General features: G+C 42.0%; 1 protein-coding gene and 1 non-coding gene across 2 annotated transcripts in view; one reads left to right on the forward strand and one right to left on the reverse strand.

Annotated features, from left to right (window-relative positions):
* The window catches only part of kiaa1549lb (KIAA1549-like b), a 71,522-nt gene that overhangs the window by 46,154 nt on the left and 11,031 nt on the right, over nt 1–14,337 (reverse strand). The gene's annotated exons all lie outside the window — the stretch shown is intronic.
* On the forward strand, nt 8,619–8,691 carry trnas-gga (transfer RNA serine (anticodon GGA)). Its single transcript has one exon. It is a non-coding gene; the product is annotated as a tRNA-Ser (tRNA).

The raw sequence follows: 14,337 nt of genomic DNA on the forward strand, positions 1-14,337 counted from the left end.
AAGATGATGAATCAGCCCAGGACTACACGACAGGACTTGGTTAATGACTTGAAAAGAGCTGGGACCACCGTTTTCAAGCTGACGGTTGGTAATACACTAAGACGTCATGGTGTGAAATCATGCATGGCAGGGAAGGTTCCCCTGCGTAAACCAGCACGTGTCAAGGCCTGTCTTAAGTTTGCCAATGACCATTTGAGTGATACAGAGGAGTCATGGGAGAAGGTTTTGTGGTCAGATTAGGCCAGGATGGAACTTTTTGGTCATAATTCCACTAACTCTGTTTGGAGAAAGACGAATGATGAGTTCCATCCCAAGAACACCATCCCTACTGTGAAGCCTGAGAGCGGTAGCATCATGCTTTTGGGGGGGGTCTGCACATGGACAGGACGACTGCACTGCATTAAGAAGAGGATGACAGCAGCAATGTATTGTAAGATTTTGGGGAACAACCTCTTTCCCTCAGTCAGAGCATTGAAGATGGGTCGTGGCTGGGTCTTTCTTCATGACAATGACCCGACGCACACAGCCAGGAAACCCAAGGAGAGGCTCCGTAAGAAGCATATCAAGGTTTTGGCGTGGCCTCGCCAGTCTCCAATAGAAAATCTTTGGAGGGAGCTGAAACTCTGTGTTTCTCAGAGACAGCCCAGAAACCTGTCTGCCCTAGAGAAGATCTGTGTGGAGGAACGGGTCAAAATCCCTCCTGCAGTCTGTGCAAACCTGGTTAACAACTACAGGAAATGTTTGACCTCTGTAATCGCAAATAAAGGCTTCTGTACCAAATATTACCATTGCTTTTCTCAGGTGTTGTTATGTGCAGCTGTATCACACAAATGAAACTTACTATAAATAATAATAATGTTAATAGAACTTTAGGACCCAAGTCCTATAGAAATTCTATTGTTCTGTAGAAATTCTATAGAAAATCACAGCCGAATTTCTTTAGAAAAGGTTGCTCTGTACAAATTCTATAGAATTCTATAGATTTCTATAAAGATTTCTATAGAATTTTTTTAGCAGGGTAAGTTCAATTGAATGGTCTTCAATAACATTTGGATTCTTTTCATTTCAAATCCATTGTGGTGGTGTATTAAGGCAAAGTCATAACAACCTTGTCCTTGTCCAAATTCTTCTGGGCCTAAGTAAATATGTCCAAAACAAATATTTAGCAAAGTGAGTTGAATTTGGGGATTGAGATTGTATTTAAAAAAAAAAAAAAAAAAAAAAGATGCTGATTGTCTTTACATTGCTGCTCATTTCAGCTCATTTTGTGGGGCCAACAGTGGCGTAGTAATTCATCACATTAGCCAAAATCCAATCGTGCCCCTTCAAATAACATCTTGTCACAGCCCGGCTGTGCGTGTTGCATCTGCGTGCAGAGACGAGGACGGCGCCGGCTGCATTAAAACCCGCGGTCCTCGGTCGCGCGCACGATGCCAGAGGAGACAGGACGAGGAGATAACTGCATGCTGTGACTCTGATGGATGCTGGGGCTGCGGCCGCCGGTTGACATGCTGGATGCGAAATGGCAGGTGGGGGTCAAGGGAGGGCGCCGGCTAATGAGATTACGTACAAGGTGAGCGCGGCTCTCGCCTTCTGAGTTATGCGTTTGCTCCACTTAACTCGGCCGAGCGAATACTTTGACGGGGGACGTTTTCATTAATTGCAAATTTCACTTTTCGAGGGACACGCTCATCGCACGGGAATATTACAATTCTCAAGGTAACAGCCTTTATGCTGTGGAGCATCTGCTGTGGTGATGGCGCCGGCGCAAACAACACACCGAAGTCAACGGAGAAAATCCCATAAGTAAACTTTTCCACGAACAGAAACGTCTGGAAAAACTCCCAAAAAATCTGATACTTCTTTGCTCAATCGTATATAAAGAGCAGATATATTTTGAGGAGTTGCTTGATGTGAGGAGTCCCAACAATAACATTGAATAAATGAGGTTATTAATTTTTTATTTTACTCAAAGGACGATTTGTGTCTATGTTTCACAACATTAAATAAACATCCATCCATTATCCAAGCCACTTATCCTCACAAGGGTCATGGGAGAGCCGGAGCCTAACCCTGCTAACTTTGGGCGAAAGGCGGACGACGCCCTGAACTGGTCTCCAGTCAGTCGCAGGGCAAATATCGACACCATCACTGAGCGGCAATCGATCCCACGCTGCCTGCACTAAAGTCAGGCGCGTGTACCACTACATTAAAAAAAAACATTTAACTTCTTATACCTAAAATATTCATAATGACCTGATGAATAACAATATTTGCTTTAATGACTCCATACTCACACTCGGAATCCCTGCAGTAACCTGCTGCAAAATTACAAAAATCCACCTTCCAGTAACACGAAATGCTAAGTGCAGCATCAATTTGCGACAGCAACAGAAATACACTACAACAATTTTGAAACCCACACGTAAATAATAATAAAACGCCACTGGCTCAAACTCTTCATTCCTCATTTGAAAAGAAATGTCAAGACTGTCTTCTACGAAGGATCACCGCTATTTGTTTACGGGATTTACAAAGCTATCACAAGAAAAGTGAAGTGGCTTCAAAGAAGTGCAGTGCAAGCCACACATTCCATTATCTTATTAGTGTTTTAAGCACCGATTCCACATGCATAATTGAAGCGCCGTGCATAAAACGCGGCCATCCTGGCTGGTGTCGTCGCCGAATCATAATGTACGTCGCACTTGTTTGCGTAGGAAGACGGGGCGACGCGTGCAGGTGATCGCAAAGTCCGATCATCTGCTGTGACAGAATGAGCGCAGAGGCAAGCCGACGACTTGAGAATGTTCCGGCGTGTCTGCGTGAGCGCCATCCCGTCCCTTCCTCTCACTCTGTAATTGGGCCCAAAGAGACACTTCAGAGGAAATCAGTCTCCCAGTCAACTGACACACTGTTTATCACTTCAGTGGTGCGTTGACTTACGAGTTCAACTCAAAACGCTCTTATCTCGAATCATCTTCGCCCATTGAAATGAATGGAAATGCCCGATAAAGCCCCCCCAAAAGACGCTAGCCAAAAAATTGAGGAGCGGGTTTAATAATAATAAAAAAAATTAAAAAAAACAGCACCCTACATTATTGTACTTCAGTAAAAACAAAAATGCAGTAAAAAATGGGATGTACAGGACGATTAACAATACATACCGAAATACTACCCATATAGTAGCGGTGAACGTAAAACGAAGAAGAAGGAAGGATCTTTACTAATATGTTACTGTAATATTTCTTTTTGGGGGGCACATAAATAAAGAGTAACTGCCTGTGAGTATTGTTGTGTGCTCTGTCTGCATGTATCGATAACATTTCTGTTCAAGTATAAGTTACTACGACAATATCACTACTCCTTTAGTTTGCAGTCTGCAGCGTTTCCCTTTACTGGTGTTAGCATTAACTCTGCAGTTTGGTTCAGTACACAATGTTTTTTTTTTTTTTTTTGTTACTTTACATTTTTTGCAGTGCTCAGTCCCTTTTTTTTTTCCAATAATGGTTATTTTAAGCAGGGGTGCCCAGACTTTTTTTTACCCCAAGATCTACTTTTCAAGCAGCTAGCCTCTCACGATATATTATCCTATATATAAGTATATATGTATATTTAAAATACAGAATTAGCTTTTTGTTCACTGTATTGTCTATGCTTTCATCCTGTATCAGGCTGTGCCAAGGTGGAATATTAAAATGACACACCATCTCATTCTGCAGTTTCTACTTTGGCTTCAGACCAGACCTTTCCCACTCGAAAAGAGTAAAAGTCATCCAGTTTAACCACTTTTTCTTTGATTATTCACAAACTTCGACAGTCAATGCATCTTAAAACAACAGCATTTCTTTTTTAACTTTCTCCATTAATATCGAAAGTAAACATAAGCAGCATGTCTAGCTCGTCTTTGCTCTACGTCGCCCAGATTGTGTTGTGAACTAAAGCAGTGGTGGTGGACGCTGTCATGACAAAACATATTGATGGGCTGCATAAGTACTGTAACATTTGAAATTATGAGTGTACGTCTTTAAGAGTGTAGGGGGTGGGGTGCATGTAAAGTAAACTAGGAAAATGAAAGTGTGGGGAGCAGCGGTAATTGTTGGAGAAAGTTCCGTGTGCTGCCTAAAAGAAACCAGTGGCATTTTCATTTCAGTTTTTATAGTACGTATGTGAATTTTGCCATTGGATGTAACAACCAGTCATCCCTCACTCATTGAATCAGATTACAAAATGACAGAAACTGAATAGATTGCGATTGACGCATTGAGGACCCCTGTTTTAGAGTATGTACTGTATTGCTTGTTGTGGAGTTGCCCGTCACCATACAGCCCTCGCAACTGAAGACCGGAAAACATGCAGCTAGGCAGCTCATAGCTCGTAAAAAAATTCAATAGTCAGATTCTTAGTAAAATGAAGTACTGCTATAGAGTACTAAGCAGATTCCAATAAATCCATTACCAAAAGCCTCCATGCCTCCTTTTCTGCAGGACATTTTTTAGGAGATGGCCTTCAGATGAAATGAGAAATATTGTCCTGTAAAATGAAACGTGGTTGCCTTGTCGCCTTGAAACTTTGAGTGAGGATAGAATGTGGGATAGGTTCTACTTTGTTGCTGTTAACTCCGCCAAACATGAGGTTTGGGTGCTGTTTTGATCATTGTTTGTTGCTTTTTGTGAGTTTCAAGAATTATGAGTCAAATCAATTTCCGTTAAACTTCATGGAGCGGTGCTGCAGGTGCCGTGCAAGGAGACTTTCTTGTTTTGTGGGGCTTTGCATAAAGGTGGGAAGCCGATAACTTGTTTTCAACTCTCGCCATTACAGTCTACTTGCTTTGGGACAAAGTGGGGGAGTTAACGACCGCAAGCAGCAGATGGAGCCATAACTTGGTGGAGCTTTGCCTTCTGTTATTGTTTAGTGATGGTTTTGTCTTTATGATTTAATGTTAACTGCACTTATGATGTAATTTAATTACCCCCAAAAAATGATTCAGTTGGAGCCTATCCTACCAAAAATCCCACCAAAAAAAAGTTGCTATCACATTATAACGTGATATATTTCATGTTATAAAGTGGATGTTTCATGTTATAACATGTTATATTTCAGGTTATAATGTGGTTAATTACACGTTATAACGTGAAACATTCCATCTTATAACATAATTCATTTTACATTATAACGTGAAACGTTTCATGTTATAACGTGAAATAAACCATGTTAAAACGTGTAATTTATCACATTATAACATGAAACATATCAAGGTACAACCTAATAAGTGCTACGTTATAACCTGAAAAGTTGGCGTCAACTTGTGGCGACACTATGGTCACTCACACCCTTCCAAGGTGGCATACAGGAAGGCACAGCTACAAGTGGACTCTAAATGAGTGTTGCACAAAACATGGATTTGGTGAGCTTTGAGTCGTGGTGTCCCCGAAGATTGCCTCTTATGCATGGAGAAGGAAAATGTAGTAATCTAGTAGAACATGTAGTAGAACCAGAAGAACTGGGGTGAAGAGGGGTGAAATTTATTTATTTATTATTTACTACGTCATAACGTGAAACGAATCTACGTTATAACATGAAATGATTCACATTATAATATGTAATTAACCACATTATAATGTGAAACGATTCACATTATAACATGTAATTAACCACATTATAACGTGAAACATCCACATTATAACATTAAACATATCATGCTAGAACTTGATAGCGACCTTTGTTTTTTGCTGATGTAGCAATACGCTTCTGTATACGGAAGCATAAATGTAGCATTAAAAAATTAAAAAAACATGAAACAAATCACGTTATAACGTTGATCATATCATGTTATGACATGAAATGAGTTACGTTATAACGTGAAACTTTTGAAATGATTCACATTATAACATGTAATTAACCACATTATAATGTGAAACATATCATGTTATAACATAAAAATATCCACATTATAACGTGATAGCGACCTTTGTTTTTTGGTATGGCAGAAATACGTTCCGTAGTACGGAAGCATAGATGTAACATAAAGAAATGTTATGACATGAAACAAATCACGTTATAATGTAGAGCATATCACATTATAACGTGAAACATATGTTATAACATGAAACATATGTTATAACATGAAACATCCACATTATAACGTGAAACATATCACGTTAGAACGTGGTAGTGACCTTTTTATCCCAGCTGACTTTAGGTTAAAAAAAAATATTTTTAGTTAGTCAATTGCAGGGAACTAAGCCATAGCCAATCGCATGTATTGACAAACAAGCTACGGCGATTTATCCTGACAGCCATGTTTTGGAACGTGAAAGGAAGTAAAAGTACTGCACGGGAAGCAAACGCCGCTTAATGTGGTCTCATCTGAGATTCGAACCCCAAACCTCAGAATTGTGGACCAGACATGCTAACCACTAGTCAGCACTGCTGCCTATGTAAGTCACTAGTATGGCATAAAAAAAAAAAAATACAGCGCCACAATGGTACAGTTTCTCCATGGTTAATTAAAGTAATGTGAATAAATTATTCAACAGTAACATTGAGGGGGGAAAGAATAAACACCCAGATGTGTGAACAAACGGCTCCTTCCTGCACGTGATTGAATAACACGCCAAACTGGCGCCACCACAGCAACGCCGCTACTGAGTCACATCGCAGCGACCGCAGGTTTAAATTTGATGTTGCAAAACAAAATCCCAGCAAGTTCTCACTGACAAGACGACGGATCGGCTCTACGAGGAAAGCCGCGGCCACTGAGAGGCAGCCTCTCACGTTACTGGAGTGACGCTAGTGGACGCTCCACTGTCATGTCTCTAATGAGGTCAAAAATAGGAAAGAAAGCAAGAAAAATGTCAATGCTCATTTTCAACATGACTCTGCATGATAGGCGGGTTCGTTGCACACTTCTGCGACCTTTGCCCCCCCAGACACGCACATCCTGAACAGTGGGACTGTACAAATATTTTCTTGCTCTACTATTTTAGACATGTTGACATGTCAGACAATGACAGCAAAAGTGCTATTCACTCTTTTCCACGCGCTCTCATAGTGTGGTAATCATTGAAATTATTCGATATAATTATGAAACAAGCAACTAATTTAGATAGCAAAGAGATCCCCGCGGCCTGCATATTTATGATAATTAGATGGAAATTTCAAACGGAAAGAAAAGGTTTTACTTCGGATCGACGGCAGAGGAGGGCGGCGCAGTGGGGGTGTGTGGTTAGCGTGTTTGCTTCACAGTCAAAGGTTGTGAGTTTGAATCTCGCGTATAGCTCTCTGTGCGGAGTTCGCGTCCTGTCTCCGAACTTGTGCATGACTTTAAATGTACTTGTTTATTTACTTGACCTCTTTATCCAGGGAAAGCGATTGAGTCTCATTTTCAATTCATCCATCCATCCATCTTCTTAGCCGATCATCCTCACGAGGGTCGCGGGAACGCTGAAGCCTATCCCAGCTGTCAATGGACAGGAGGCGGGGTACACCCTGGACTGGTTGCCAGCCAATTGCAGGGCACATTGACACAAACAACCAATCGTACTCACAATCACACCTAGGGGCCATTTGGACTGTCCAATTAATGTTGTATGTTTTGGGGATGTGGGAGGAAACCGGAGTGCCCAGAGAAAACCCACGCAGGCACGGGGAGAGCATGCAAACTCCACAGAGGCGGGGCTGGGATCAAACCCGGGTCCTCAGAACTGCGAGCCCAACGCTTTCCAGCTGACTCACCGTGCCGCCTGAGTAAATTCAAGCAAATTAAAAACAAATCTAAGTACATATGCAACAAACTGTATGATCTGATGTAGTTACATAATTAAAAAAACATCATAGTTACAGTACATATGTATTTAAATAATTTATTACATTATATGCTAGCATACAGGCTGTGCAATATCCTTCATTGACTTCTTGAAATGACAATATTGGAGATGAATGACGTGAGCTTGCTGCAAAGTCTTCCAGTCATTTAAGGGCAGAAAAATGAAAAGCTAAGATGGAGACTTTGGGTAGTGAAAGATTTCACGTTATAACAGGAAACGATTCACATTATAACATGTAATCGACCACATTATAACGTGAAACATATCATGTTATAACGTAAAACATCCACATTATAACGTAATTTATGGTGAGCAGAAACCAAAGATCTTTCCAATGAGGGTTCTGCAGATAAAGATATTTACAAATTGCCTATATTAGGTGTGAATGTGAGCATAAATGATTTTCTATAGGTGCTCGGTGACTGAGTGGCAACCACTTTGGGTGAGTCAGTCTTGACAGTCACCGGTAATGTTGTCAAACTTTACGTAGAGGACATTAAAAGGTCGCATCAACTGCAAAATCGATGGATGACACATTATCGTTGAAGCAGTTGTACCCCGCCTGTTTTACTCAAAGTCAGCTGGGATAGGCTGAAGCTCACCCCCAATGAGGAAATGCAGTATGAAGAAATTAATGAATTAAGAGTGTCCTAAAAATGTATATCACAGTATTTCCTCATGGAATGGCTAGTGGCGTTAATGAACAGAAATGCATAAGTATGTCAATTAGGCGTAAAGTGAACATATTTAAATGAAAAATTATATACTCTATGTAACAATAGACAAAAACGAGGCCCCGTAGCTCAGTGTTTAGAGCACTGGTTTGGAAAACCAGGGGTTGTGGGTTCATATCCCACTGGGGCCTCCACTCCCTGAGAAGGGTTGCGTCAGGAAGGGCATCCGGCGTAAAAATTGTGCCAAACATATGTGCGTTCATCTGAGATGACACGCTGTGGCGACCCCGAAAGGGACAAGCCGAAAGAAACACACAACAATAGACAAAAACATTTTAGTCAGACTTTTAAGTTCCGTAATTCCCAGCCTACAGAGCGCACCTGGTTATAAGCCTCACCCAGTACATTTGTAAAGGAAATACCATTTAGTACAACTATACACCGCAGCTGTGTAAAAGCCACATGTGCCACCATTGCACATTGCATTACAAAGAAAAACGGTAGATAGAGAATTTAACGCTAACGCTAGCACCGCACTAACGCTAATGCTAGCACTGCGCTCATGCTAACGCTAAAACTAGCGCCACGCTAAAAGGGCCGGTTAAAAGAAAAAAAATCATACCGGTAAAAATCACTGAGACACTGCAGCAACACGCTAGCGCATCGCTAACAGGGCCGGACCGGTAAAAGTCACTTCCTCGGCACATATATTCCACCGGTCTCACTCTTGCCTTTTCCGCTCGAGTGCCCCCTTGCAGTCGTTATAAAAAAATTGCACAAATTAGCCACATTGCCGCATAAACCGGAGGGTTGAAAGCGGTTGAAAATAGTTATGGCTTAAAGGCCGGAAATCACGGTACTCTACTGTTCAACTGCAACCTTTACACTGGAACTGAGTCACATCCATTTATAAATATTAACGTGGGAAACAAGCCCACAAGCCTCAATATCTGATGCAGCTTCTCAGAGACTACTATCGCAAAACAAATTAGCGCTTTAACGGATAAAAGAAAAGATCCGATGACTAAAATGTTCAGAAAAAGGACAACTTAATGTACAGTATGAGTGCATGAGTAAAACCACCTGCGAGGTTTTCAGATTAAATTGGGAACATTTTTTAAAAGTGAAAATCAGGGCTCACGATTACACACTACTGGCTGTGTTCACCAAGTTTTGCAATAGTACCACTGCGGGTTGGTTTCAGAGCCCAAAAGGCTGACAGATATTGCTAAGAGACATCCTCTCAGGAACCAAGCAGGTTTCTTTCTGAACAATAATTAGGCCAGATCACTAATGTCAGTTGGATGGAGGCACCTGATGCTCATCTCAGAAGCCATTTCAACTATCCCTCCATCCATTTTATGAGCCGCTTATCCTCACAAGGCCCGCGGGAGTGCTGGAGCCTATCCCAGCTGTCATTGAGCATGAGGCGGGGTACACCCTGAACCAACCAATCGCAGGTCACGTGGAGATAGACGACAGTTGCACTCATAATCACACCTACGGGCAATTTAGAGTCTCCAATTAATGTTGTAAGTTTTGGGGATATGGGACACGTACCAACCATTGAAAGTGAAATTAAATAACCAATGACGAGCTAACGCAAGCGACGAGCTAATGGTAGCAACGAGCTAACGCTAGTGAGCCCTACATTGGACCACAAGTCGGAAGACTACAACAAGGACCGTGAGGATTTAGACGATGCCGGACAAGTGGACACAACCCTCAACTTAAACTATATTCACTCCTGCCGTGTGAAACACTGCAAGGACATTGTGGTTCGAATCACTTTTATCTCTCTTTTCTTCTATCTTCACGTGTTCGGACCCTTACTTTAACTTAGCCTAGGTAGTATATAAATTGTGTACCTTGTGTGATGACTTTGTTTATTTGATTGTCTTTATGTGACTATCTGCAGCCCCATGGGTGGCACAAGCCAGCGCAATTTGTAGGCCGGTCCCAAGCCCGGATAAATGCAGAGGGCTGCGTCAAGAAGGGCATCCGGCGTAAAACTGTGCCAAGCGCGATGAGCGTTCATCAAATATATTGGTAGAAGGGTGCTGAGGACGGCGCTGCCAGGCAAACGAGTGAGAGGAAGACCAAAGGAAAGGTTGATGGATGTTGTGAGGGAAGACATGAGGACAGTGGGAGTCAGAGAGGAAGATGCACGAGATAGGCTTAGATGGAAAAAGATGACACGCTGTGGCGACCCCTAGCGGGACAAGCCGAAAGGAAAAGAAGACGTTTTTGGGATATAGGATGAAACCGGAGTGCCTGGAGAACCCCGGTCCTCAGAACTGTGAGGTCATCACAGCTGCTGTTGCTACAGCTGCTCCACCGTGCCAAAATCATAATTAAATCATAAGACAATGTTCTTATAGGTGAGTCTCTTCTCACTAACCTGACACAGCATATGTGAATTGCTTCATATCTGACCTGACCTGACCTGTGTTGTGTACAAAATCACTGCGGCGGGATATGAATTGTTATAAATTCAACGTATCCCAGGAGGATGCTGTAATGTCGCCTCTGTGCAAGTCACGGGAGTGGCGATCTCAGACAAACATTACAGCCACACAATAAAATGATGTCACAGCACATCCCTGACGGATGGCAGGAATTAATTTCGGCTCTCTGCTACGCCGTAGCGTGCAGAATTGATTTGTTTGCAAATGTGCAAAGAGCCGTCGTCATGGAGGCGGTGCGGAAGCACATTGAGGGTGCGCCTTGGGTGAACGGGTCCTCTGGGAGCCACCCGTGTGTCTTTTGAAGACTGACTGGGGGGCCGCAGAGCACGAAAGGGAAAGCGTAAATCCAATAAATGCTACGAGGGTGCATGCACAAATGTGGAGCTGAGGGCAATTCCAAATATTTTTAGCTGAATTGCACATGGCGGGGAAAAATATCAGTTAACTCTGCCAAGGTGGTTTGTTGTTTGCCGTTTCCTTATCTTCTTCTTTTTCTTTCGGCTTGTCCCGTTAGGGGTCGCCACTGCTGATCCCAATATCATCTGCGAACATCATGGTTCAAGGGGATTTCACTCTAACCTCGTCTGTCAGGCTATCCATTACTACCGCAAACAGGAAGGGGCTCAGAGCGGAACCCGGATGCAGTCCCACCTCCACCTTAAATTCTTCTGACGCACCTACAGCACATCTCACTGTTGTTCTCCTGCCCTCATACATGTCCTGTACTATTCTAACATATTTCTCCGCCACACAAGACTTGCGCATGAGAAATCAATATTTTAACCAACAATATTTAACACAAATTTGTAAGGTACGGGCCAAGGAAAATAGATACTAAATACTTTATGTTTGTTGTGCATTTATCTTTTCCTGAACTTCCCACGGAATGGCACACCCATTCCTTTGGATTGGACCCCAGAAAACACGGGGTGGAGGTGACATCAATAAATTAAAGCCAAAACCAAGATTTCATTCCAACTTTGCAATAAATTGTCAAATGCACGTTTGCACATCCGATGAGATCTTATCTCGACCTTGTTAGGAAACTGCTAGAACAGCCTTCAGGAAACTGAGAGCTACTTCTTGTGTACTTATAAATGTGAAGGGATACCTGTCTGATACAGACATTTGAAATAAAAAGTCTGCTCAAACAACCTCTTAATTATGTTATCAATAATAGCGTATGATATTCATCAATGTGAAGACTGATAATGGCAATGATTTGTCGCAATAATTAGTAGCAATGACTTGACAACGTACTGGACTGCACTTAGTGTATGCAGTATAGTTTATTATCTCCACTATCACAGAGCAAAATGCGCTTCTCAAAGCCTCACATTCAGCCAATCACACACAATTTCATACACCAACGGGCGAATGCTGCCATGCCCCGTGGGTGCAAATTAGGGTCCACTTTCCTGCCCAAGGACACTTTGACATGCGAACTGTAAGAGAAATGTTACGTAATAAGGACGATAATAATAGCATACTTTGTAAAAACATCAAAGAATTACATAACAAAATCAAATTATAAAAAGAACCAAGCAATTTTTGTCACACCTTCTCTTGCAAGACTGCTGATGGGGATGTGCACGCTGTGGCTGCCTAAGGACAGACATGGATATAATGTACTGGAAAATGAGCTCTTCTCTCAGATCTTCAGTACATCAGTAATAGCGGTTTTTTTTTTTTGAAAGAGGGTACAAATTGTATGCCTGTGAGTATTGTTATATTGTCTGGCTGTGTAATTGGCTGCACCTATTGTGATCAGATCTATGTTGCTTCGAGGGGGAACAACACCGCCACAAACAGCAAATGCTAAACATTAGCGCGTGTGGCTATTGTATGCTGGCGGAGGGTATGTGGTTGTTTCAAATTCACAACAACTCCTCTTCGTTTCTTTAGCTTGACTACAAGCTTCGGCTAAGAGTGAAAACAAACAGGTTGAAGCCTCTTTTGGAAGTATATATGTAACAGAGTTAAAAGTATACTTGTTTAGTGTATGTTTACATTCACACAAAATTTGTGAATAGATGCCTGACATATTATCTCTAAGTGGAACATTCCAATCAAGTGCCGCCGTTGCACCCCCACGTTTACTTAGAGGGAACACACGCTCCCGTAATAAGTACGGCGACCGTCTTCACCGTCCTCTTTTTGACGATCTATGTTTTGGTACGTTACATCATGGCTGAGGAGGATTCGCACTTTGTAGTATGTATAGAGGATAATATAATTGTTGCACTTGACTAGGTCCCAGCTTGATGGTACAGAAACTATAAAGTGTTAGTTTCGCCTTTGTTCACAGCAGGTACGTTCATTAATATGTCAGGTATTGCTCTTTCAACGATGTATGTTTTGTTCCTAGCTTGATGCTACAGAAATTACAAAGTGTTTGTTTCGGGTTGTTCTTGACAGGTGTGTCAAATAAATGGAGAGTGCCGCCAAAACAAAACCTGTGTCACGACGTGGTCTTCAAAACTACACATCGTAGAAGTCCGCCAGTCACATATATACAGTGTATTTATAAATCCCATGAGCCAAATTCCCGAGTGTGATGAAGTGAGATGAGTCAGCCGAAAATAAACAAGATGATGTACTTAGCATTACTGCTGAGAGGTGGATGGAGACGAAGAAGAAGAAGGGGAGGCTGTGCTTAGCTATTGCGAAGGAACCTGGTCCTCAATCCTCTCCATCTCGACAAGTATCAAAGAACCTTGTTTTGTGATCATTGTATCGAACAGAGGAACGGAACCCTTCACATGTGCTAAAATACAGGCTTTGTCTTTAATAATTGTCACCACGGTTGACCAACTGAAGCCTTGGTGGTGTTGGTGTCCCTCCTTTCTCCAATCTTTTTATGATCTTGCGCTTCGTTTCCATGGTCATGGATTTTCTTTTGGCACAGCTTTCTTCTTTCGTTGGGGCCATAATGTCTAAAAAGCAGGGTGAAAAATTCGAACATACTACCGGCGCACAAACACGGACAAGCATTAGCCAGGCAAAACGGGACGGGCGGACGGGGGACGGGCATTGTAAAGTCAAAACATCTTAGGTTGAGACCGTCTTAACCCGAGGTCTCCCTGTATTTTCAGACTACTCATGGTCCTTGAGCGGAGACCTGGTACCCATGGACACCATGTTGGTGACCCTTGCCCCAAAATAATGCATTGGAAGCATATACAGTATAATACAAAGTGCATTTTGGTTTGGATGAAGATCCCTAACTTAAAAAGTCCCGATCACATAATTGCATAATTTGTTTGTACGTTTTAATTGAGGAAAAAGTGGGGCAGTGACCCATCAATTTAGGCATTTTAAAAAGTGTGCTTAATAATGTACTATTACTGGTTTATTACAATTTCAGTT

The sequence above is a fragment of the Syngnathoides biaculeatus genome, chromosome 3 (assembly GCF_019802595.1).
Source record: "Syngnathoides biaculeatus isolate LvHL_M chromosome 3, ASM1980259v1, whole genome shotgun sequence".
In the NCBI taxonomy this organism is placed as follows: Eukaryota; Metazoa; Chordata; class Actinopteri; order Syngnathiformes; family Syngnathidae; genus Syngnathoides; species Syngnathoides biaculeatus.